Below are 26,110 nucleotides of genomic sequence, written 5' to 3' on the forward strand. Positions count from 1 at the left end.
CATCAGGGGAACTTGTATTCAAAACATATTTTTTGGTATCTTCTAAAATTCATTTTATTAAACTGAGCTTGATACTGTGTTATCAGCCTATACACTAATATGATTTGATAATCAATCAAGAGAATCCTTGTCATAGTTGATATGGGCAAACATTATTGAAGACATACATTATCCAACTAGATAAATATTTCCTGTCATCTCCACTCATCTTCTGAGTTTTTACATGTAGACCTCTTTGCCCTCATCTTTGATTTCTCATGTTAGATTTAACTTTCTTTAATGATAAATTTGATGATTTTTTAAGAGAGGAGAACCGTGTATATCCATAGCATACTACTCCAGTAGTATACCCCACTGAAAGAGAAATACATATTAGAATCAAAAGAAGGTTTTTTCCCAACTGCACCTCCATGACATTTCTGATTAACATTCCGCTAGGAAATCTTTCCCTATCAAACCCTCATACCTTGACCACCTTAATTGATATCATTGTTCCAGTAAGAATGTTAGTGATGCAAATATGTTGTGTCCCCAAGATATGCTAGAAAAGGTAATAAGGCTGATAACCTCTGCTCAATTTTATTTAGTTCCACAGGCACATCTTAACCTCATGGAAATTTAGGATGGCCTTAAATTTAAGAGCACAATCTGAAAACATATGTTTGGAGGTAGTTTACCAACCATCTTGTTTTGCCCAGGGCAACCTTGGTAAGTCCTGTCTCCCTGGAAATCTCTCAGTCCTGGGAAAACCAAGATGGTTAGTCATAATATTTGGATGGAAAATTGTTTTTTATTGTTTTCTTTTGTTTGATCTTGAAACAATATTTAAAAATCAGATAATTTGACATTTTAATTTTTTAAGTTAAATTTTTTTGATTTGACTTTTTTAAATTTAGGATTTTCAGTTTTTCTTGAAAATGCAGATTTGGCAACTATGATGGCCAATTTTATCTTTCAAAGTGGCTATCCTATCAATCAAACACTTATCTAGGTGTTGCTATGAAGTTATTTGATAAATTTGATTAGCATCAACAATAAGTTGAATTTAAAGTAAAGGAGATTATCCTGGATAATATTGGAGGGCCTGATTCAGTCACTTGGAAGGATTTAAGAGCAGAATCAAGGTTTTCCTGAGGAAGAAGAAATTTTGCCTCAAGAATTGGCTTCTCCTAGAGAGTTCCAGCTTGCCTTTCTGACAAACAACTCTATGGATTTCGAATTTACCTAGCCAGATCCCTGTAATTGCATAAGTCAATTTCTTGCAATAAGTCTCTGTCTCTCATTCCCTTTAGATAGGTAGGTATATAGTTATGTAGGTAGGTAGGTAGATGATAGATAAATAGATAGATTGATTCTATTGGTTCTGTTTCTCTCCTGGCTGATACAATAATACTGGCTGAATATTTCTGCATGATTGTGAATATGTGAAGTTCTGCTCTTTTAGGTAGGGTGAAAGCTATGAAATCACACAATCAGCAGCTGGCCTGCTTCACTCTCTTATTATAATTGCTGGATTCCCAGAGGCATTGTGACTCACCATGAAAATGACAATTTTTTTGCTGATATAATAATATCTCTACTTAAAAAAAGAAAATTCTTCCAAACTTTCTAACTAGAGGCTGACATAGTAAAAGAGGTAGAGATAAGAAATGTTGAACCATGAACACAAATTATTAAATGCTAGGGTAGTAAAATAGCATCACAAATATTACAACACTCTGGCAATTTTTGGAAGCCAATGGAAAGCAGAGGTTTATGTTAATATTCAGAAAGTTTCTAAGGAAGATTGGGATAGCAGGCGTTCTTCAGGATCATGAAGCAGACATGTAATCAGAAAGGGAGGTACTCTAACTCTGAATAATCTGATATATAAGTTGTTATATCCTTGAAAAATAAACAAAAGCAGCTATTTTAAAAAAAAATAGACCAAAAAAAAATCACTTGGAAGAGAGGCTGTCGTTTGCTCTCCTTGGATAGCATATCACATTTTTTAAAACTTTAATTTGTATTCAGTTTATTGTATATTCAGTGGACTGTACCACCAACTCCAGATCACTTTTCCCTCCACGAAACTAACCATCCCTCTCTCCACTCAACATATACTCTTTCATGAGTCTCCCTAATCAATTATTTAACACTGCCTCAAATCTAATAAAGTTTATTTGATAAAACACTTTTATGTACATGAATTTCAGTCAGAGTAGTTAGTTAATTAATAAACAAGTATAAATGTCACACCTGATCCTTCTCTTTTAATAACCAAGCAAAGATGCCATATTTAAATTAAATACAAGAAAACTGGGGATATAGATATTCACAGGGTATCAATTCAGTCTACTTCTGCTGGTTTTGGCCTAGTAGATGTTCTGAGAGGATTTCTCTTTACTAAAACTATTCACACAGCTAGCTATGCTTTTCACAATTTCCTTATATTTTTTGAAAAGTTGCCTTATTTTTTTTAATCATCACTATGTAAATGACATGACTATTATTTGTTTGTGTTACTTCTGTTCCATCATCTAATTTATCTATCAGCTACCACCTCAATTATACTTTAAGCAATTGGCAGGAATTAGCTAGTAGCAAAATTGGAACATAAGAAGGACATCTGGTAGATATAGAAAGAGCACCCAGGATACACAAGTGATCCAGAAAAGAAAACATGGTTCTACCAGACACACTATTGATTACTCATGATGCTGGGCATGCCTCCCTGCTGCTGGCTCTGATATATATATATATGTATATATATATAACAAGATATTGCTTTCTCATTTTGGCAATTATGACCTTTAAATTGCTAAAACCAGAGACTGTTCAATTGCTTTGCAGATGTGGTTGCCAAGATCAGACAGTTGCGAAAGAGGTTGTTTTGAAAATGTGGGACTGCTAGCTATGCCAATGTGAACTGTATTAGACATACAAAAATTTAGCACAGAAATACTTCTTTCGAGTTATTAATGAAGGTATGTATACTAAGGGTTGCAGAAGACTGCCAGTAAGACAGAATATATGTATAATGACATACAGCAGCCTCCAGAATTCACAGTGGCATTCTGATTATTCATATTATCTATTTCTTTGATCATAAATTCTAGATCACAATTGGTGGTAGTGAAATCACATTTCAGTGATTTAAGCCTTTCAGCACAGCAAGTCATAGGATCAATTATGACAATAAGAAAAGAATTTATCCATTGCACAATGAAGAATAATAAAAGGACCCAAATAAATTTATGTTGAAATGATAGAATGATGATTGTATGCTTTGATTTGAGAGCATACAGTTCTCTGTTGTTAGGAAGATAGGAATTTCCAAACTAATAAATATAGTTAAAATTAGTCTAGAAAGATGTTTCCATAAATGTTTATAATATTTATAATGAAAATCAGACTTCATTCCTTGTTGTTAGTGCTATTAAATTTTTATTGCATGGTCACTTGTTTTTATTTGAAGATTTTAAAACCCTTTGTTAGAAGACTCTCATTATATATAAAACACTGGAAGTAACCATATTCCAAAATATTTGCATTTTAGTATTTCCAAATAAATTTATTAGAATTATTTTTATTTAGCCATGGTCTCCAAATGCTAATCACCATTGCAATATTTAGCTAACCATTTTTTTTTACCCCTTGTGGAAAATACTTTCTTTCTTTCCATATTATTTATGGCTTTGCCATTTTATCCATTATTAAGGGAAAAGAGGCTCAACAACAAAATTGGTAAATATTGTTTATTATATATTACAAAAAATGTTATTAACCTAATTGGAAAATATAAATATAACACATAGGAAATATATTATAATAGATATTATTCAGTTTGAAAATGAAAATGCAATGTTTATTTTGTGTCAACTCTATGTCAAATGATGTGCTAGGGGCTTTCTCATACTTAATCACATTCAATATTTAGAACTAACTGATGAATTCCCATTCTCCCCATATTAAAGATAAAGTAGTTTAGGTTCAATAACTAAGTGGCTCATATAATATCACAAAGCTATTAGTTGTCAGTACTGAGGTTGATCAGAGTCTATGTGATACTAAAGTTGTTTCTATTTCCCAGTAAAAACATAAAGAAACCATTTAATTTAAATATTAATTTAAAAGGCACCAAGATAGACAATAGATTTACTTGAGATAATTGTAGAACTCCCAGGAGTTTCTTCATCAATGGTCTTAATTGTATTACCTTGTTGGTCATTTGAAATATAAAACATAATATTTGTGGTATCATGGTTACTACCTATAAATTTTCTCCTTAAACACTTGCCAGAGTTAAAAAAAATTATATGCTTCAAGATAATAGCTATTATTCCTTCTGCTAAAATATGCATAGTTTAGTCTTCTTTCAGCTTTCAAAAATTGGCTCTGTTTTCTTGCATTTCCTATTAGATTGACCTCATAAATAAGTTTTAACATACTTATGCACACAAAACTTAGCTATGTAACTGTGTTATCTAAGAACCAGTGATAGAGCAGTACCTAATGGCAGCCTAGAAAATGTGCAGATGGGAGGGGATCAGTATATTACAACTAATGGGTGCAATGTGTACTGTCTAGGGGATGGAAATGCTTGAAACTCTGACTTGGGTGAGGCAAAGGCAATATACTACATAACCCAAACATTTTTACCCCTGTGATATGCGGAAATAAAAAAAAAGTTAATGAATAATAAAGAAAATGTGCTACCCTCATGAGAAGTATTATTTTAGTAATTAAAATATTGGGAGTAAGAAATTTTATATCTTAGCCATCCTAATTCACTGAAATAATATTCATCCTATAATTAAAATGAAGAGCTTATTTTTAACCTGGATCTTACTGCCTGAAGTTCATCCATGTGTTGATGTGTTCTCTGTGAACCAACATTTATTGTGTCAGATAAATATTGCTAGTTGCTAGTTAGGGCTTCAAAATTGAATAATTTAGTACAAAGCTACAGTAATCAACACAATGTGGTATTGGTATAAAGATAGCTATACACACCAATGAATAAAATTTAAAGTCCAGAAACAAACCAATAAATTTATGGTCAGTTAATTTTTGACCAGCATGCCAAAATCATTCAATGGGAAAATAATAGTCTTTTAACAAATGGTGCTAGATATCACATGCTATGATGAATTTGGACTCCAACCTCACACCATATACAAAAATTAACTAAAAATGGATAAAATACCTAAATATAAAATCTAAAATTATAACACCCATAGAAGGAGTTCTAGGTAGAAATCTGTGTAATGTTGGATAAAGCAATAATTTTTTAGATATGATACCAAAGCATGAGCAATCAAAGAAAAAAATAAATTTTTGATCTCATAGAAATTGAAATGTTTTACACATCAAGAAAGTGAAAACCAAACTTAATAAGGAGAAAATATTTGCAAATAATGTATCTGGTAAGGGCCTAATATTCAGAATTTTTTTTAAAAAAAGAACTATTGCACTTCATTGATCATTAGGGAAATCAAAATCAAAATCACACAAATTCTTGAGAGTATAAAAACATGCATTAATGCAAAAAGATACACATGAATGTTCATAGTGGCACTACTCAAAATAGCCAGAGTGGAAAAACCTAAACATCTATCAGCTGATGAATAGATTTTTTACAATAGTATATCCATACAATGGAATGTTATTCAGCCATATGAAAGAATGAAATACTGTTTTATGCTGTAACATGGATGAACCTTAAAAACATTTAAGTAAAAGAAGCCAGATAAAAGATGCTACGTACTGCATTATCCCATTTATATGAAATGTGCAGAATAGACAAGTCTATGCAGACAGAAAATAGACTAGTAGTTACTAGGGGATGAGAGGGTGGGGAGAATTGGGACCAAGTGTTAATAGACATGGGGTGATGGAAATGTTCTGGAATCAGATAATGATGATGGTTGCACAACATAATGAAAATACCAAAACCCACTAAAATGTTTTTTTTTTTAATGGTGAATTTTGTGTTTTATGAAGTATATCTTAACAATCCTAAAAAGTGAATAAGAATAGGAGAAAAATGAGAAAAAAAAAAACCCACAAGAATATCTGCACTTATAGTAGAGCGTGATAAATGTTATAAAAGAATCCATTGGAACTCAGTAGAAGGGCATGTAAATCAGATTGGGAGGCCAGAGAACACTAACATGTGGAAATGATTAATGATCTAAGCCATCACATAATAGATTTAGTGGAGAATTAGCTAGATGAAAGAGTAAGGCATAAGGTATTTATAACATTGTTGATTTTCATGTGGACCCTTTAGAAATATAGTAAACACAGACTAAACTGTTGCATAATTAACCATTAACAAAAATAAAGTCAGTGAAGGTAATATATAATTATAACTTTAAGTTATTCTTAAAGAAAAATGAAAAGATAGTAATGAAAATTTACTATTATATATTAAGCCCTATCATTGAATTTGTAATTATAAGCAATCTTACCTTTAGGAATGTGTTTATTAATTTCTTTCTCTACATCTTTTGTATTTTGCCTGCCTGCCCATTTTTCACTCCTTTACTAAGTCCATTAAGCCACTTTGGTTCTTATTGAACAATATGGCTTTTAAATCTCATTTGTGGAGAGTGGAAGACCTTTGGGAATTCCTTATGCCTCAATTACAAGAATTTCTTCACACACTGAGGCGTGCTTCCTCAAGCTCAACATTTTACAAAATATTACTTTCCAGGTTGATTGCTATCCTCATTTCACTTCAAATTTATTTTGAAATGTTTGATTACATACATACTAACTCTTTGAAAAATCACTGGTTATGCCCCAAGTGTTATTTACTCCTGTGGTAAATATTTATTAGTCATCTTTCCCTTTACATGTGTCCCTCCCTGGCAGCACTTATTTCTAATTATTCACAGTGCAGATTATTCACATTCCTTCATTTGGCCCCATCAATGGTCAGTAAATACAGGACTACTCCATTCTTTTTACATTCCACATTCTAGGATGTTATTTTGTAAATGGAAAGAAGAAAAATCAATAATAATTTTATAACCTCATATCACATTATCTTTTGTGAATTGGCATGCTCTCATAAGTACCAAGTAAAAATATTTATTTAGAAAATGACATTGACAATTTTAAAATGGTGAAGTATAGATATTTCTATATAATTTTCACAAGAAGTTAAATTCATAATATAGACATTTTATTGGACAACTTGGAAGTATCTTATAAAAATTAACATACATATTAATTTTGATTTAGCAATCCTATTTCTAAAAATGTACTTTACAAAAGTATGCACCTACATGTTTATGTTCAATGTTTTTAACTTTAAACTTTTTTGTAATGTAAAAAATTAGACTGATCTAAGTCTTTTTCAAAAAGCAAATGGTTAAATAAATTGAGGTACACTGCATTTAAAACATAACACTATGAATCCAATAAAGGATAAAGAGAAGTGAATGTAATTTATGTATGTAATGTGTGTAATGCAGTAGAAAGATAAAAAAATATACATACTTTTTTTCTTTATTAGGGACAAAGTCTTGCTCTGTCGCCCAGGCAGGAGTGCAGTAGTAAGATCATAACTCACTGTATCCTTGAACTTCTGGGCTCAAGCAATCATGATCACTCTGCCTCAGCCTTCTGAGTAGCTAAAAAGATATATTTTTAATAAAATGGTTATAAAGTAACATATATAATAGAATGTATGAATATAAAAAGGTATTTAAATAATGGCATTTATATGAAAATTTTGACAACAAATTCTTTTGGAAAAGAGCATGGAATTATGATCAAGTACAGGTGAATAGAACTTTAGTATACTTTTAGTCTTTTGTATTATTTGAATAGTTGCACAATATTCATGATTAAATAGGCTATGAAATTAAATTAATAATAAACTATGTTGAAGGAATAAATGTGCTTATATATGACTTATTAAATTCTGCTAGAAACATATTTCATAGGCTAATATGTATAAGGCATTCAGTGATTTCAGCTAAAAATTCAGTTGGTAATCATCACCCTATCTATCTAAATTCAGAACAAATGCCTGATTCAGGTACTTTTCAAAACCAAGTCAATTTGTATGACATCATGTACCATGCTGACAGATTGACTATGACTTTTCAAATAAGTGTTTTGTTATAGTGCCAAGAAAACTTTTTTCTACATTCCCAATTAATGATCCATATAATTCAGACCCAATAAAGACTGGAATTCTGTGCACACAATGAGCTCAATTGTCTCAGACCCCACAGGTTATATAAAGGAACTTTCTAAAGCTATGGTAGGGGAAAAAAAAAAAAAAAAGATCCAGTAGAGTATCAAAGAAGGAATCCAGTTCCCACATGTCTACCTAACTGTACAAAAGTTTTATCTCCATCAACACTGGCATCCCCTGACGCTCAGCTGTCATGTCACCTGAAATTTTGGTGAGGTAGGTGTAAGCAGGGTAGAAAGTATAGGAAAATAGGAAAAGAGGAGAAAAGGTGGTAACTTAGGAAAGGTAACAATCACAAACCAGAATTAAAGAAATGCACAAGAAATCTATCAATTGTAGGCATATGTGAAGTACAAAGGAGAGAGCTATTAAGAGTTCAGAAAGAGGGTATGGTGATTTCAAGAAACCAAGGCTACAATAAAATCATTTTTCCCACAATGGTGTGAAAGGTCATCGATAATCCAGGTTCCCAAAATTAAGTTTTTGGCAGAAATCAGCTGAGAAGGCAGACCCCAGACTGACTATCAGAGGGCAGGATTCTCCTGAAATTCAAAGGTCCAGGTGGGGACTCAGGCTATGAATAGACAGTAGTATTCCACTATGGGGCTTATTTGCAGTTACCAACAATTTAACCATAATTTTATAAATTTTCTGAAAATGCAATAGTCACTTATTGCAGACCAATATGAGCTGGATCCAGCATACCATTTGGGGTAGGTATTAAACGAATTCTAAATACCCAAGTGCACCAGAAAGAAGGTACCATTGAGGTTGGAATGTGATGAGGAATATGCAAGAGGCTGCTGTCTGTTAACACAGCTGTGTAGACAAATCGCAATTCCATATCCTATTAGAAAGGGAATGTGATATGCAAATATTTTCTCTTTTAATTTCCTTAACATTTCAGAGAAGAGATCAGAGAAGCTTGTAGGCACTGAGTACTAGTGCAAATAGCTGTGATAGGGCTCTGATTGCAGCAAGGGGTGACAATCACAGCCTTTGACATGGATCAGAAAAGCACGTAGAAAAGTCTCTTGGTTCCACCAAAACAATATGAATATTTGCATGCTTTGAATATATCACATAAAATTGGCAGCCTATCTAAAATTTTAGCTAGTCTTCCATGCTCTAAGTATAGCACACATTTGTTTTCTATACTTAAATATCTAAAAAATCTAATTTTTTTTTTTTTTTGAGACAGAATCTTGCTCTGTCACCTGGTCTACAGTGCCATGACATCAGCCTAGCTCAGAGCAATCACAAATTCTGGGGCTCAAGGAATCCTCCTGCCTCAGCCTTCTGAGTATCTGGGACTATAGGTGTGTGACACCACGTCTGGCTAATTTTTTCTATTTTTAGTAGAGGGGGGAATCTCACTCTTGCTTAGGCTGGTCTTAAACTCCTGACCTCAAGTGATTCTCCCACCTAGTCCTTCCAGAGTGCTAGGTTACAGGCATGAGACACTATGCTCAACCTCTAAATATTAAATATTTAAAATATATGTAAGCCCTAATTCAGCACTCAATCCACACTGCACTCATCATTCCAGCTGCTCTAGCACCCTATCAAGCCAATGAACATGTTTCTATTTTGTTGCTTTGAATAGGCCTTTTGCTGAAGATCCAGTCACCAGCTCCTGGGGTTCTCCCAGTCTAACTCCCAACCTGAGTAGCTCAGCATGACAAGCCCTCCTTTAACTGAAGACTAGGATGACCTTCTTCCCTTGGTTCAAGCCCATTTTTCAGTGTTTTGACCTTGTTGAAATACTACTTCATATGCCTTCTCTTCCTCCTGGTTTTCCTGATATTTTATGTGATTAGATTTCCTACTCTAATGTTCTGGCCAGTATCCATCGAGACATTCTATCCTTAGAGTTTCATACTTCAATTTCTTGTATGTGCCCTGTCAATATTCTCTTTAGATTTTGTATAAAGCTACTGTTATCAAAGAGGAATAGCTAGGCAGATGAAAGGAAGTTAGGTGTGCACAGTTAAAACAGCAACATTATGATGTAATTTCCTCAGTTGAAAAGGAAAGTAGAGTAATAGGGAATTCAGTAAAATAGTTAAATGTATCTTTGCAATAAGCTAAATACCATAAAGAAGGAAAAAGCTGACAAACATTAATGTAAATTATCATGTAAGAATATCCGAGATAAAAATTGTGTTAATTGAATTAAACTTTTGCCTAATTTATGATATGTGTGGGAAACATTCAATTTGTTGGTCATGGATAGAAATAAATTATATGAATCTTAAATAAAACTGTAATGCTTATATTTTTGAGAATATAATTTAATTGTGGTAACTCTATTAAGATTCATTTTGATTTTGAATACTTTCAAATACTTTGTGCTCATGAAGCAATATAAAAATATTGATTCCTCTCCAAATCTACAAAATACTACATATATTTCCAAATTAACATAAAAATGTGAAACATGAAATACAACAGCAGAATTATAAAAATGTGTGGAGGTTTTTGATTAGAGTTTTCAGTTTCCCTAAAAAAATTATGCATATCAAATACTCTTCAAAGGCTAACATGTGAGATTGATTGGCACAGATTTAAAAAATTCAATATTAAGGAAATTGTCTGAATCAAGGGTATTGTTTATATCTAAGGAAAAAATGTTTCTGGAGGCTGGATTTTTTGTATTAGTGATTGACCAGTGATGTTGCATTGTACAGGTTGGAAAGTGCTCTTTATGTTTTTGCATTATAGAGTCATTATCCTCTACAATGACCTTATCTGAAACTATGACTTATTAACACATTAAAGCAAAAAAGGCCCATTCAATTGTTCTATTCTGCAAGTAAGTTGCTTCAAAAATATGTCCAAAAATTCTTCAATATTCCATCTCTTAAGAGGCAGAATTTAATTGCCCTAACCTTGAGTTGGAACCTGAACCTGGTGATGTGATTCTAATAGCATATGACTTAAATGATGGGATACATCACTGCTGAGATTAGATTACAAAAAGACTGCAGCTTCCATCTTGAGTGTGCTCTCTCCTTCAGATCATATTCTTTGGGGGAAGCCAGGTACCACCTCGAGAGGGCAGGGATGTTGGGAGAAATGGATGTCTCCAGCCAGCAGCTAGGAGGATCTGGGACTGGCCAATGACTTCATGAGTGAGCTAGGAAGCAGTTTCACCAGACCCAGTTGAGCCTTGAGATGACTTCATCCTCAGCTGACAGCTTGACTGCAACCTCGTGAGACCTTGAATAGAACCACCCACCTAAACTGCTCCCAGATTTTTGCTTGTTAAGCTGCCAAATTTGGGGAGATGAAGAACTACATATTTAAGGTCATCAGGAATGACAGCAAAGCATTGTTATTTATCAAAGTTAACGGATCATGTTTTGCAGGTTAGTATAGAGAAGCATACTTTAAAAAAAATTAGTATATTATATTAATTATCTGGTTATTTGCCAGAGGCTTTATCAAACAACAACAACAAAAAAAGGCAAACAAAAGGAATTAAATATGTGTGCAGCAGTATGTTGTTTTATTCATTTGGGCTTAATGCAAAATATTTATGAGTTTGTAAATTAGTGATTCAAAACAAAGACAGCAGAAATGAGTCCCATAATCAAATTCTTATTTTGAACTAGACCCATGATAACAAATTGCAGAACAGAAAATTGAAGGCCAAGGATAACGGGTTGGATTAGATGACAGAAGGTGATTATTTATATGAAAGTTGTAGACAAAGCACTTGAAATGTATTAAGTGCTCAGAAAGAAAACAGGGCAGCCACTATTACACAGAAGGTAGTTTACTATCCACACTCTCCTGGACATTACTTTATCCAAGTTTAAATCACACTTCAATAACTTTCATCTCAGCAATGTAAATCTTTCTTCTCCTTCTAAACAGTGGCAAACTATTTAATCATAAGAATGCAATAATTTATTTAACCAATATTCTATTGTTGAATACTTTGTTATTTTTTTCTAGCAGTCTGCTACTACAAACAAATACTGCAAAGGTACTTATTGAACATTTTTCTTTTGGGAATATATTCAACAGGCAGATTCTCAGCTGTAATATTTCTGTGACCAAACATGCATACATGTTTATAGTGTCAAAATGCCATGCAAAAAGATTACATCAACTCACATTCTCACCACTGTATGAGAATGACCATTTTTTCCAGTGATAATATTTTTGTTATCACTTATTATCAAAGCCTTTTAACACACTTGCCAATCTAATAAATGAAAGCTATTTTAATTTGTATTGAATTATGAGTATATTTAGTATATTTTTATATGTGTATTAGCCACTGGAGTCTTTTTCTATAAAGTGATTGCTCATGCCTTTTTCTATTTATGCTATTTAATTATTTGTAATTTAAAGTAAACTTATGTCAAATTTTTGGTGTAATAGCTATTAACTATGTTGTAAGTGCATTTCTAGGTTTCTAGGTTTCTTGTCAATTTTTAACTTTATGTAGTTTTTTTTTTTCTTCATTTTGCCACACAGAGGTTTTTAGCTTTGTTTTACATTGTAGGAGAATTGACCAGTCTTTTCCAAAATGTCTTCTGAACTGGTATCTTGCTTAGATGAAATTTTTATACTTTGATATTAAAAATAAAGGAAAAGAGAGAAGGGCTAGGGTTACCTAGAACTAGGAAACCAGGTATGAATATATCTCAGGAATAGCAGTGAGTTTAATATTGAGAAATTCTCTAATCTCAATCCAAGTAAATTTTATTGTCTCCAAGTGCCAAAAGCTTTAAGGAAGTTTTTCTAGAACCTGCAGACTATGCATTCAAGAGCCAAGTGAGCACCATCCACACCACAAGGGCCATTGCTTGTAGTCCTACAGCCACTGGGGGAGGACTTCACATCAGCAGTTGCCCTTTGACTTTACAACAAGACTGATGATTGTCATTGGCCCAGGGTTCTATTAAATTATTCTTTGTAGACAACCGTCTTTTTCAATAGCTCAGGAAACTTAAATTTTCCCACAATTTATGGAGGATACTAGGAGGTGCATCTAGAGAGACAATGAAGTTATTATAAAGAAAGCAACACTGCCTGCATTTGTGTGACTGAATGAAAACAGCACATGATATTCAGTTTACTAAGCTGGGGTGTGGAGAAACACATACTCTTTTCATAAACTATTACAAAATATCAAGCATGTTAAAAATTATTTCTTCCCATATTTTCTTTATTCTTTCAGACTTCTCTTTGTCAACTTACTTCTTTCATTTTATTTATAACATATAACTGTTATGTTTTTTCCCATTATCCTCTCAGGCACTGACTGGTGTGTCCATACGTCTCACTCTAGCCTGCCTTTTGTTTTTTCTTTCTTTTCTTTTCTTTTCTTTTCTTTTCTTTTCTTTTCTTTTCTTTTCTTTTCTTTTCTTTTCTTTTCTTTTCTTTTCTTTTCTTTTCTTTTCTTTTTTTCTTTCTTTTCTTTCTTTCTTTCTTTCTTTCTTTCTTTCTTTCTTTCTTTCTTTCTTTCTTTCTTTCTTTCTTTCTTTCTTTCTTTCTTTCCCTCTCTCTCTCTTTCTTTCCTTCCTCCCTCTCTCCTTTCCCTCCCTCCCTCCCTCCCTCCCTCCCTTCTTTTCTTCCTTCCTTCCTTCCTTCCTTCTTTCCTTCCTCCCTTCCTTCCTCCCTCCCTCCCTCCCTTACTTTGCTATGATTTTTTTTCTTCCAAGATAATATTAAAAAGTCTGTATAGAGATGAACATCACAAGACATGGTAAAATATCAATATTAACATATAAGAAGTTTATGCTCTAGTCTAGGGCTCAATATTTTACCTTGTTTCTACCCAGTATTGAATAGGAGGCACGATGGTGTAACAGAAGAATGAATTTTTTAGACAAAGTGAATCTCTAGGAGTCTATACTGCCTTATCTGTAAAATATATATTAAAGCAACTTCTAGACTTTGAGTGAAAATTAAATGAGATCATTTTATAATAAAGTGAAAGCATTTTTGGAGAACTTAGATCTTTTGATTCATAGTTTTGCACTTATACCATAAAACACAGTCAAGTGGTCTAGGACTAAACCTAGATAATCTCTGCTGTTATTTTGTTTCATTAAATGTAATGGGCTCAAATTGTATAATTTCTGAATTTTCCATAATGAGATGTGTTACTTTTAAAATTGGAATTTTTTTCTTTTAATCAAAAGAAAAGAAGTGTCTCTATGTTTCTGTTTTGTAGATTTTGTAAGATGTTTAGAAATTAAGAAAACAAAATTCTAACCATCTTTATTATCATTCACAGATATAAACTCTCACTGAATTATTTCTTTTAGAACTTAGGCAAGATTATTTTCCTAATAATTTTGTAATAACTAAAGAGTAATGTATCACTATAAAGTTTATTATAACTTAATAATAAATTGAGAATTTGTTTTAGAACAAGTTTTCTTTTTTGTTGTTTTTTTTTTTTTTTTTTTTTTGAGAGAGGTCTTGCTCTGTAGCCTACACTAGAGTGCAGTGGCATCATCATAGCTCATGCAACCTCAATCTTCTGGGCTCAAGTGATCTCCCTGCCTCAGCCTACCAAGTAGCTGGTATGACAGGCATGTATCACCACACCCAGCTAATTTTTGCATTTTTTTTGTAGAGACAGGGGTCTCACTATGTTGCTCAGACTGGTCTTGAACGCCTGACCTCAAGCAACCCTCCTGCCTCAGGCTTCCAAAGTGCTAGGATTACAGGACTGAGTCACAGCACCCAGCCACAAGTTTTCTCCATAGTACAGCAGACTCAGTAATCAAATGGGCTCTTTTAAAAAGAGTCTAAGACAATGCTCTTTAATTAAGACACAGATAGATGTTCTATTAATAGTAAAAATCCATACCACCAAAAGGATACATACATACATAACCTATTATAAAAATGAACTGTGATGTTTGTGGTTGGCTTTATGAACTATTGCACAAATATATTTTGTGATTTGTAACATAATACTATATTATTATATAACATAAAATATAATTATGTTATACACACAATTTGTATTCTATTGGCTTCCTTGTCTTTTGATGGTATTTTCTTTTTTAAAGAAAGACTATATCATTCTTATTTATCTTATTAACATATCATCTATTATAATTCTGTGTTTGAAACAAGAGTAGACAACAATGTGTCTATTTAATTAAAATGCCAGTTTGATCAGAAATCTATAAATTTTCTAATATAAAAATCTTAACTCAAAATTATATGTCCCTGGAAATGGCTACAGATGTTTAGAATCTCTACAAGATAGTTATAGATCTAAGTATATAAGTAGATCAAGAAATTAGGAAATATTTCTTTCTGAAACCATTCTCTGTTCCATTTTAGATCCAAAGTCAACAAATTATGTTCAAAAGAGCAAAACTGAGTTTCAATATCAGAAATAGTGGCAAATGGAATTCAAACCCCCTGCTGTTTCAGTTGTATTCAGCACTAAAAAAATTTTTTGTCATGTTTCATAGTAAAATTTACTGTGCTTTTAACATATGACTTAATATATATCATCATATATCTTTTACCTCAAAGTGAAAACAAATCAAATGTTGAGAAAGAGTGAGCCATTGACACATAATTTTATTATTAAAAATCTTGGGGGCTAATCCTTAAAAATATAATAATATTTTGGCACTGAAGTGAAAGAATTAGATATCAAATTATCAAGACATCTCTCTTACTTACACGGCATCTGTTATTTCAAGCAATAGAGTGTATCTCACTAAGGATATTTTTGCCTTAAGATGTAGTTATAGTACCATGTTCTAAAGTTACCTGAAATAATGTATTCTCCTGTATGGTTATGTTATTTGTTAGCTTTATTTTTTTTCTTTTTAAACTTTTGTATTTCAAATATGCAATATTTACATGGTTCTAAAGTCGAAATGATGTTTAAAAAATACAGTATTCTCACAGTCTTGATCTCACTTCCTTTATATCATTGTGTTTTTTTCCTTCTTGAGTGAACATGCACATGCTTGTGTGCACAAAACATAAATAATGCATTCATGCATACTCTTATCTTGTTTTTTAACAGAAAGATAGCATTATACTTTTTTCTGTTCTTCTACGCCTTATACTTTTTGAAATAAATTCCCTTTCAATGAATAAAGACTAGAACAATCACTTTGGAACAAAAATGATACAGCATTTGGGCAACTTCTGGAATTCACTAATCTTACACATTTACCTTGATAACATAGACAGTTTCAATACATATGCACTTTATCTTAAAATTAATTTATTCTCTAGAGACATCAAATACTTCCTTCACAAGACAATGCAACGATGTATTTGTAAAGATAAAAGGCTAACGTTTAGAGTGCTTAAATGCCATCTACCATTCTGAATAGTTTATGTGTATTATCTTTCATTTTATTTCTTTTTTAGCCTTATTCAGGTAAAAGTATCAAAAATTGTATATAATAAAGTTGTATGACATGATGTTTTGGTATACATGTACCTCGTGAAAGGATAACCACACTCAAGCTTATTAACATACCATCTTTTTTATTTTTGTGGTGAGAGTATTTAAATCTACTTTTAGCAAATTTGAAGTGTGCAATAGAGTATTATTAACTATAGTTTCCATGCTGTACATTAGACCTCTAGAACTCGTTCATTCTCAGTAACTGAAACTTTGAACTCTTTAACCACATCACTCCATTTCCTCTACCCTGTAGCCGCTGGAAACTGCCATTCTATCTGATTCTATGGGTTTGACATTTTTAGATTCCATATATAAGTGAGTTCATGCAATGTTTGTCTTTCTGTGCCTGGCTTATTTCACTTAGCATAATATCCTCTGTTCATCCATGTTGTTGCAAATATATTAAATGGATTTTTAGGGTAGTAGACAGAATAGGAGACTGCTTCCTCCACTTCACGCGTAGACATGATATTATAGTATGTTATCTCTTTAAATCCTTACAATTACCCTATAAGATGAATGCAATGCTTAAATCCATTTTTCAGTTACCTGGGTCAATAAGAAGTTATTTGCACAGTTTCACAAAATACAACGAATTATGAAGTCCTAACCTCTAATTTTACTGCTCTCAAACCAATACTAAGTAACAGAATAAAAGATATAATTTTAAATATGTATAATGGTAGTTTAAAAAACAGGAATCAAAGCAACCAAAAGTCAGATTCAAAATTAAAGTAACAACTTATAAGTTTAACCAGTTTACTTTGTATCATTTTACATCATACTAATGGACATTTAAGACAATAGAAATAGCAATTAATTGTGCATAAATAATATACATGTATATTTTACAGAAGATCCACATTCTTTTTATTAGAGATGGGTAATAATGTTCACCTGACCTTTTATATTCTCTCTATAGCAAGTGCAAAATAGAACCAGATGTAGGAAAACTACATGATCAAAGTTTAAAAGGATAGAATTCTTAAATAATATACACAATAAAAGATAGAACCCAGCTGTATGCTATTGCAAAAGAAATTAACACACAAGAGCAGTTTTTTTCACTCTATTATTATTGTTAACTCTGTAAAATGAGATTCAGTTCCCCACCTTACTATTTATTTTCTTCTCAGAATTGTACCAGATGGAAGAATTTTGTGTAATTGAAAACATTGATTGGTATGTCCTTCTGTTAAGATATATTATCACCAATATGATTCTACTTTATTTTGTATCTCAGAAAATATTATTTTTTTCTTTTTACGTCATGCTATGTGACACTTTCCCATTTTTCTATTGTTACTATGTCACACTATGTAACCCTTTCAAAAGAGCCCTTGAATATATTCTGCATGTCTTTTCAAAACCAAGCCAACAATGAGTCATATGTCAACACTGGATACCAACAAGGTTAACCCAAAATGTAGCTATATAACCTAACCAATCTACTAAGCAAGAAACCAAGAAAATAGTAAAATGGAAAAGGCCTGTTATTGGATTCTTAAATAAATATTTATGGAAAACAGTTTAGAGCAAGAAAATTCCAAAGTTTCAAAGAGAATGCTATAAGAAGACATTAACCTTAAGTATTTTTATAGAGACCAATGGGTTATGGGGAATTGAGCAGTCAATGCATCAACTCAGGGGTGTGGAAAGTAAAAGTAGGGATACATAGGGGCATGCAAATCATGGCTTCTTTAAACATCAGATGCTAAGGGAGAACAACCTTTGTTAAGTTCAACAACATTGAACGAACTGTTAGGCATGTACTATCTTTTATGTAATCCCTATGTACAAAGATTAGAGTAGGCAAAGGATTTATGTATGTGTTTGTAATTATGGGAGGCTACATTTATTATCATCCTTTAACCTAAAAATGTCTTACCAATGGACAAGACTGTACTACATTTAAATTAGCAAGCAAAAACAAAGAATCCATGCAATTGGAAGATGGCCAGTGCTCAAGTGATACAAATTAATTCACTACATTTTTGCTTTGTTTGTTTTTATCTTTTCTTTTCCATCACCTGGCTCTCTAAAACAATATAATAAATAAAGAAATACAATACAATAAATAAATATAATAAATGAAGGAAAAATTAAAGTCATCCATGTTATTACCCAGAGATACTAATAGTTATTATTAGTTAAAAACCTGTTATATAGACACATGCATAAGGATGAGTCATTCCCATTTGTGTTAGGTTATTAAGTATGAAATATCTGATTTCTTTAAATACTAAGTTTTACAGTTGATATCTCTGACATTTCACTTTAACAATTCATTTTATTTTTATTGTGAAGGTACATCCTCAATCTTTCAAACAACGGTTTGACGTGTGATTATCTGTAAAAATTTTTTAGAGCAATTTTTGTGAAACCATAGATAAGTAAAAAATTCATGTTATTTTTGAATATGAGTTCCATCGTAGAACCAATGCAGGGCAGACAGATCGAAATATCAATGAAGTGTGTGGGTTGGGAAAGATGTGGCTAATGAACACACAGTATGGCGATGGTTTGCAAAGTTTTGTTCAGGTGATTTTAGTCTTGAAAATGAGCCACGTGGGTGACCTGAGACCACGGTGGATAATGATGACCTGAAAACCATAGTAGAAGCGAATCCATCTCAACCAATGTGTGAATTAGCAGCAAGGTTTGACATTACTATTCCAACAATATTGGACCACTTGAAACAAATCAGCAAGGTAAAGAAGCTGGATAGATGGGTTTCACATGAATTAAATGAGTCTCAGAAGAGGGATCATCTCAAAGCTTGCCTTTCTTTGCTGTCATGACAAAGATGAGCCATTTCTATACCATATTGTTACTTGTGATGAAAAATGGATTCTTTTTGGCAATCACAAGTGTTGGCACAATGGTTGGATAAAGACGAAGTCCCAAAACATAGTCCAAAACTGAATATTCATTTAAAAAAAAGCCAGTGGTGTCTATTTAGGTAGTCCAGTTCTGGTATTATCCACAACAGCTTTATGAAACCTGGTCAGTTGATTACAGCAGATGTCGACTGCAACCAACTGGACGCAATGATGAGGATGCTTGTGATTTAGCAGATGAGATTGGGCCACAGAAACAGGCCAATCCTCTTGCAAGACAGTGTTTGACCACATGTTGCACAAACAACGCTGCTCAAACTACAGGCTGGACTTGGAAACTCTCTGTCATCTATCGTATTTCCCAGACCTTGCACCAACTGACTACCACTTCTTCCAGATTTTGGACCACTTCTTACAAGGAAAAATATTCAATTCCCAACAAGCTGTGAAAAACACCTTTCCTGATTTCGCCACTCACTCTCTACGCTTCTTTGCTGCTGGCATAAACAAGCTACTGTTAAGATGGCAAAACTGTGAGTAGTTTAGTCACACACTGTGATTGATTATACTGCTTCTATTTGAGATATAATAAACTATACTTTTGACTTGAAATTAGACATTTCATACTTAATGACCTAATATTTATGTTCATATATATATTGTCTTCTTATAAGGAGATCATTCTGAATACATTTTATAATTTACAAATGAATAAAATAACATATTTTCATAATAAATACCAATCAAAAGCTTCATTTAATAGTAATTATAAGCAATGATGCACAAACTATTCCTTTTGGTAGACATAGTCTAAGCATAAGTGCATGGAATTAGAATGTTTAGATAAAGTGGCATTTTTATGGCTTTTGGCACACTTTGCCATATTTTTCGTTTCTTGAAAGACTTTGCCTTCCATATCATCCCCTCACTGGAAGCGTAGGAGGAGGATTATTCCTCTGCATCTCTAGTAACTTCTTAACAATTTTGCTATTATAATACTGGTAAAAATTTTTGCTTTAACTTTTATTTTTATTTCATTTTTCATATGTCTTTAACATTTTTTTCTGAATGTGTTTTTCATATTTCATATATGATTTCAAAAATCATAGTTTTTGTAGAATATTAGTGTCCTTCACTCATTTTTAAACTTGGAATATTTATCATTTTGTTTTGTTTTTGAGTAATTCCAGAGACGTAGGAATTTATTGTTTAAAATAAATTAAGCAAATGATTTTTCTGGTTAATAGTTTTGATTTTCTACTTTTTTTTGTTTATGTACAGATAGCCACTATTAATTTTTAGGTAGTTAAAACTATCAGTATGTTTCCTAGTGGTTTCAACTTGTGCAGTTATTTTTAGAAAGATTTTGAAAAAGCCTATATAATGCAAATATGTATATATGCATGTATAATCACACACACATTAATTTGCCTAATTTGCCTAATCATCAGTACTCTTGTCTTCTCAATAATTTGCTTTATTTAAATTCAAGTAATTTTTATGTACACAATATTGCCATTCTTTTAATTGTTTACTAACTTATATACAAGTTTGCTCAATGATGAACGTTATATTATTATAGGTCTTATTTATTGAACACTTATTTTGAGCCAGGTTCAAAATTGCTAATGCTCTGAATTCAATTAAAACTACCAATATATGAAGTAATGTAGTAAAACACTTGTTTCACAGATGAGAAACATAACATCAGATTAAGTAATTTAAATAGTTTATGAGGTTTTGATAGGTCTAGGTCTATGTAATTTTGTTAACCACTGTGAAATACTGTTTCTTATATGATTTTAGAGATTTTTAGAAAAATCTGTAAATACATGAATAAATAAGTAACATAATGTTGTATGCTATATATTATTGGGTAAAGTCATTATATTTTAGTAGTCTAACACTCTAATCGATCCCACCAAACACAAGAAATAACTTGAGTACTATAAGCCTAAAGTTCAAGGCTGATTTTGAACAATAATCAAATAAATCTGCCAATAATAAGCTATTGAATCAGTAAGCATTTTCCCCATTGTATGATAATTTATGATATATACATCTAGTAATCAAAATATTTATAAAATTTGGAGGACAAATTTCATATAGAGCCTATTATGCAAGAGTTCATAGAGTTATTAAGCAAATAAGATTTGTTAAATAAGTAAATATAGAAATGTTAATGACTATTGATTCACCTAAAAGACCTCATTCTGGGAGAAGAAAATTCAGTTTTGACCTACCTCCAATGTACATAGGCAATTTTAAACGGATAAATTAAAGTAACTCAGGGTTAAATACCAGGAAATCACTTATTTATTGGAGACCATTGATACGATTTATTTCTCCTTTGTATCTGCAAAGCACCGTTTCTGCCTCTGTTAAAGTTAACGGGATGTAACCTGTGCACGTGGCAGGCATATACAATAATGTGAAGCAGATGAGACTCAGCCCCATGGGAATTTGTAGTGCGTGAAAGTGGGTTTCATTATCTATCCAGGCAACTGTGCGGTATGAATGTCAGAATACTCGATTTTGGCTCATAAATGAGAAAAACTAAGTAAACAACTTTATCTTCTGCCTTTTTTTTTCAGTAGTGGAGTAAACTTAAAATGATTTCATAAATTTGGTGCTTCACATTATATGCCTACAATTAGAGAAAGGAGAGAGAATTGTTTAAAAATAATATTATAGTGGAAGATAAGGAAAGAGAGCTAAAGACTTTGTTCTGACTGCATGAATTTCTTAAATATAAATCTGGGTAAGAATAATCCCCCCCAAAAAGCCTATGAAAGAAGTCTGCACAACTCAGGGAGCAATGTCAGTTTATAATCTACTTTTTAAAAAATAATCAGTTCCTGCTACTTTGCTTTCTACCTAAACAAATAGGCAGAGATTGGGAGGAGATATGAGAATAAGAAGTTTAAGTATAAGAAAATTTAAAAATATTTTTATTATTCAATTATTAGCAAAGGAAGTTTATACATTACATTTTAATCTGTAATTTGGCAGTCCTAAAAGGTTGAAATTATTTTTCCTATTATTTTACTGATAAATAAACTGAAGTTGAAAGTCACATAGCCACTAAGTAAGAAATTTCACCTCATATCCACATTTGTTTAATTAAAAAATTTTTCTTCCACTAGGTTGTGAGAACATTTACAAATGATTCAATAAAAATAGGACTACGAATATTTGCTAGCTACATAATGCTCATTTTAATGACATTACAATAAATATACATAAAAGAAGACAGAATGTTTTAGGAGTACATTAAAATAGATAATGAACAACAAATTAGGCTTTTAAAAAGCATCAATAATTATGGCAACTTCCAGAATTTACAGTTCTTTAAATCTTGCATGCAACTAGTATTTACTACTAATTGCTGAATATAGTAATATGGTTGCACTCTTTCCTAGAGCACTTTATGTTCTAGATACCAAAAACAAACAAAAACCCTGGTCTAATTTAAAAATTTAGATAAATACAAATAAAGTACACCAGGAGCTAAAATTGGTCTTCATCATTTAACCAGAATTTTGTAAGATTTTAAAAACTAGCATAAAAATTACAATCAGGTGATGTTCAAAGTTAAAGTATAATCTTTTAGGTTTTAGCTGTTGGATTTACATTATTCTAGATTATATTGTCAGATTCTAGATTATATTGAAGATGAAAGTCAGGGAGGAGATCTTTTATACACACATATGTGTATATCTAGGAAGTATATGCTTGTTCGTAAATCTCATAGAAGCATGATGTATAGGGTATAAATTGCAATAAAATATAACTTTAGTTTTGTCTCCCCTTTCCTCTTCAAAATTTATTCAATTGATAAATCTCTTCCTATGCCAATGGGCAAAATTTGACCTCATTACTTTCCTGTTCACTTTTTGGCAATCAAATGTCTTTTCATCACTTCTAAGGAAACAGAGTGTTGAGTCAGAAATTTAAGATATCCAGTTTAAGATGATATTAAATATTTAATCTCCATTATAATGAAAGACTTCTGCCTTGCCATTGGTATCCTCTGACATTTTGAAGAAATGCTTGGCTTTTCTCTTTTCCTGCTTTACTTGCTCCATGTATGTGAAAGAAGAGGATAACGGGAATGGGAAAGATTTTACATAAACTGATAACTGGTTGTTCCCATTGTAAATGGGCGCTGGGCCTGAAAAATGTTTAAAATCATCTATTTTCCTGGTGGGACACTTAAAAAGTTAATCACAGATTCTCCTGGGATTCTCCCACCTGTAATTCCATCAAGGCAGATAGAAAATTCTCTATTTCAGGAGGTAGTTTGCAAATCCTTATGAAGCCCTAGGAAGCTCTTGTATATCTCTGGCTTCTAGCTGTGTGAGTCTGTTTGCCCTGTATTGAGCAACCCCACTGGCCAAAAAACCAAGAAGATTCCATATCATATTGCCACCTGCACCCTCTAGTGCATGGTCCTCTTCTGGTTTACAGGAAACTCTCAAACATCCTTTGCTCCAACAAACTCAGAGTACTGATTCCAACCCTGAAGCAACTGTCCTGTTCCTGAAACCATAGCATTGGTCTGCTTTCTTTATCCTTAAGATTTCCTATGTTAAACATATCATCACCCTCTATGGTTCATGTGACAAAGCTGGCAACTACCCCTTTGGGTGGAAGAGGGAATGTAGCTCACAAAAAATTGTTTTCAGGAAATTTACTTTGTTCTATATGCTCTGAGTCAGGTTTCACATGCATTATTTCACTAGGTAGTCTAGAATTTTTAAGGACTCAGTTCTAGAACATGTGTTCTTTCTAAGTCCTACATTTTAATCTGGCACTTCATTCTGCTAGGCAGAACACATTTATCCAAGAGCCAAGTGGAAATTTCAATTATATCATTAGATTACACAAAAGGCTCAGAACTTTAAGAAAGACATATTGTCTTAATAAGTGAGGAAAACACATACACACACATTTTGAAAATAATGAGCTTCAAGCAAATCAAATATTTAGACTTTCATGATGATTGGGTTATATATCTATAAAGTCTTTACATACTTTGTACACAAGGTCTGTGTAGTAAAATTATAAAGTAAAAGAACCAGACTGTGTAAAATCTGCATCAGTGCATTCTAATAGACTTATTTCAGCAGAAAACAGTTTAAAAATGCAAATGGCCAAAGTATTAACTTACAAGTTCAAAGCACCTTTGAAAGTGAAACGGACATATATTTTTCCAAATGTTATTTCAGGCTATTCATGTCAGCTAGTCTAGGTGGACAGGTAGAAGTTTAGAGTATGTGGGCCTGTTGGCTGTCATTTTATGGTAACGGTGAAAAGATGAAAAGGCTAAGCAGAATTGAAATAAGAACGAGTACCACTTGTTTTCCAACATTTTCATTCCCCTTGGATTTTTTTTTTTTTTTTTGCCAGGAGAGCAAAATAATTGTCATTTAATAAGACTTCAAGCTGTAAGCTATTTTTATTCTTTCCTTTTCCAGGACAGACTTATAAACACCGAGGATATCATTGATTCATTGTCTCTTTCTCTCTATATATATGTGTGTGTGTTTCTCTTGCTTATTTTTTTGAAGTCTGATGACCCACCGAAAGAGAAAGTGAGAATGATACAAATGTTTTTGGTTTAAGCAATCAAGGGAAGAACAGAGTTGTTACTTATTGAGATGAACATGAAATTCAGGAGAAGCAAGTGTAGAGAAATGAGAGGTTTGTTTCTGTTTAGGGATGTGGCAGTTTGAGATACCTATCAGACATTTACATGTAGATGGGGAAATGTAAATTTGGCAGTTGGGTATGAGTCCAGAATGCATGAGAGAGATTAATCAAAAAATATTTGAGATTTATTATAAGCCTATGGGTAATATTTAAAGCCACGAGACTGGGTGAGATGAGCTAATAAGTGAATGAGGAGGTAAAAGAGTTGGGTTTCAAAGACTGAATCCTGTGGCATTTCAGTCTTCAGAATTGGGAAGAAGAGGAGAAAAAGAGAGAGGTCTGATAAGAGAGCAGTAGAGGGAGATCAGGTTAGTGTTGTGTACCAAAAACCAGGTGAAGAGAGCTTTTCAAGCACTTTATAAAATGGTGTTTACAGATCAAGTATGATGACGACAGATAATTGACCAATGGATTTATTTCTCATTTCATCACAATTAATTTTTAGACCTCAAATATACCTAGCTGTCCTTAGATATCCTCAGAAATAAGCAGTATGGAAACATTTTTTAGAAACTGAAAATTTTGAATTCTAAATCATGGAATTTTTAGAAGTAGCATTTGGAAATCATTTGTTCTATACCAGTGATTTTCAATATATTTTCCATCACAATGCACATATACAGATAAAATAATTTGTACATCACATTTGGAAACTACCTTTTTATTCTACTCAGGAGAACAAATACAAATTTGCTAATTTATTTGAAAAATAAAAGTAAATTATTTCTAAACATTAGTAAATTCTGATTAGTAATAAATTACTTCCTTTTCACTTCATTGTTAATTATGACACCCCGAATATATGTTGATACAATTTGAGAATTGCTGGTGTTAGTGACTACATTTAAAGTTAGAAAAATGCAATTTAGAGGGATAAAACAACCCACAAAAGCCACCTCACTCTGAAATGGAATGGCTTGGGCTAGACCCAGTTCC

Source organism: Microcebus murinus, chromosome 9, assembly GCF_040939455.1.
Source record: "Microcebus murinus isolate Inina chromosome 9, M.murinus_Inina_mat1.0, whole genome shotgun sequence".
Taxonomy (NCBI): Eukaryota; Metazoa; Chordata; class Mammalia; order Primates; family Cheirogaleidae; genus Microcebus; species Microcebus murinus.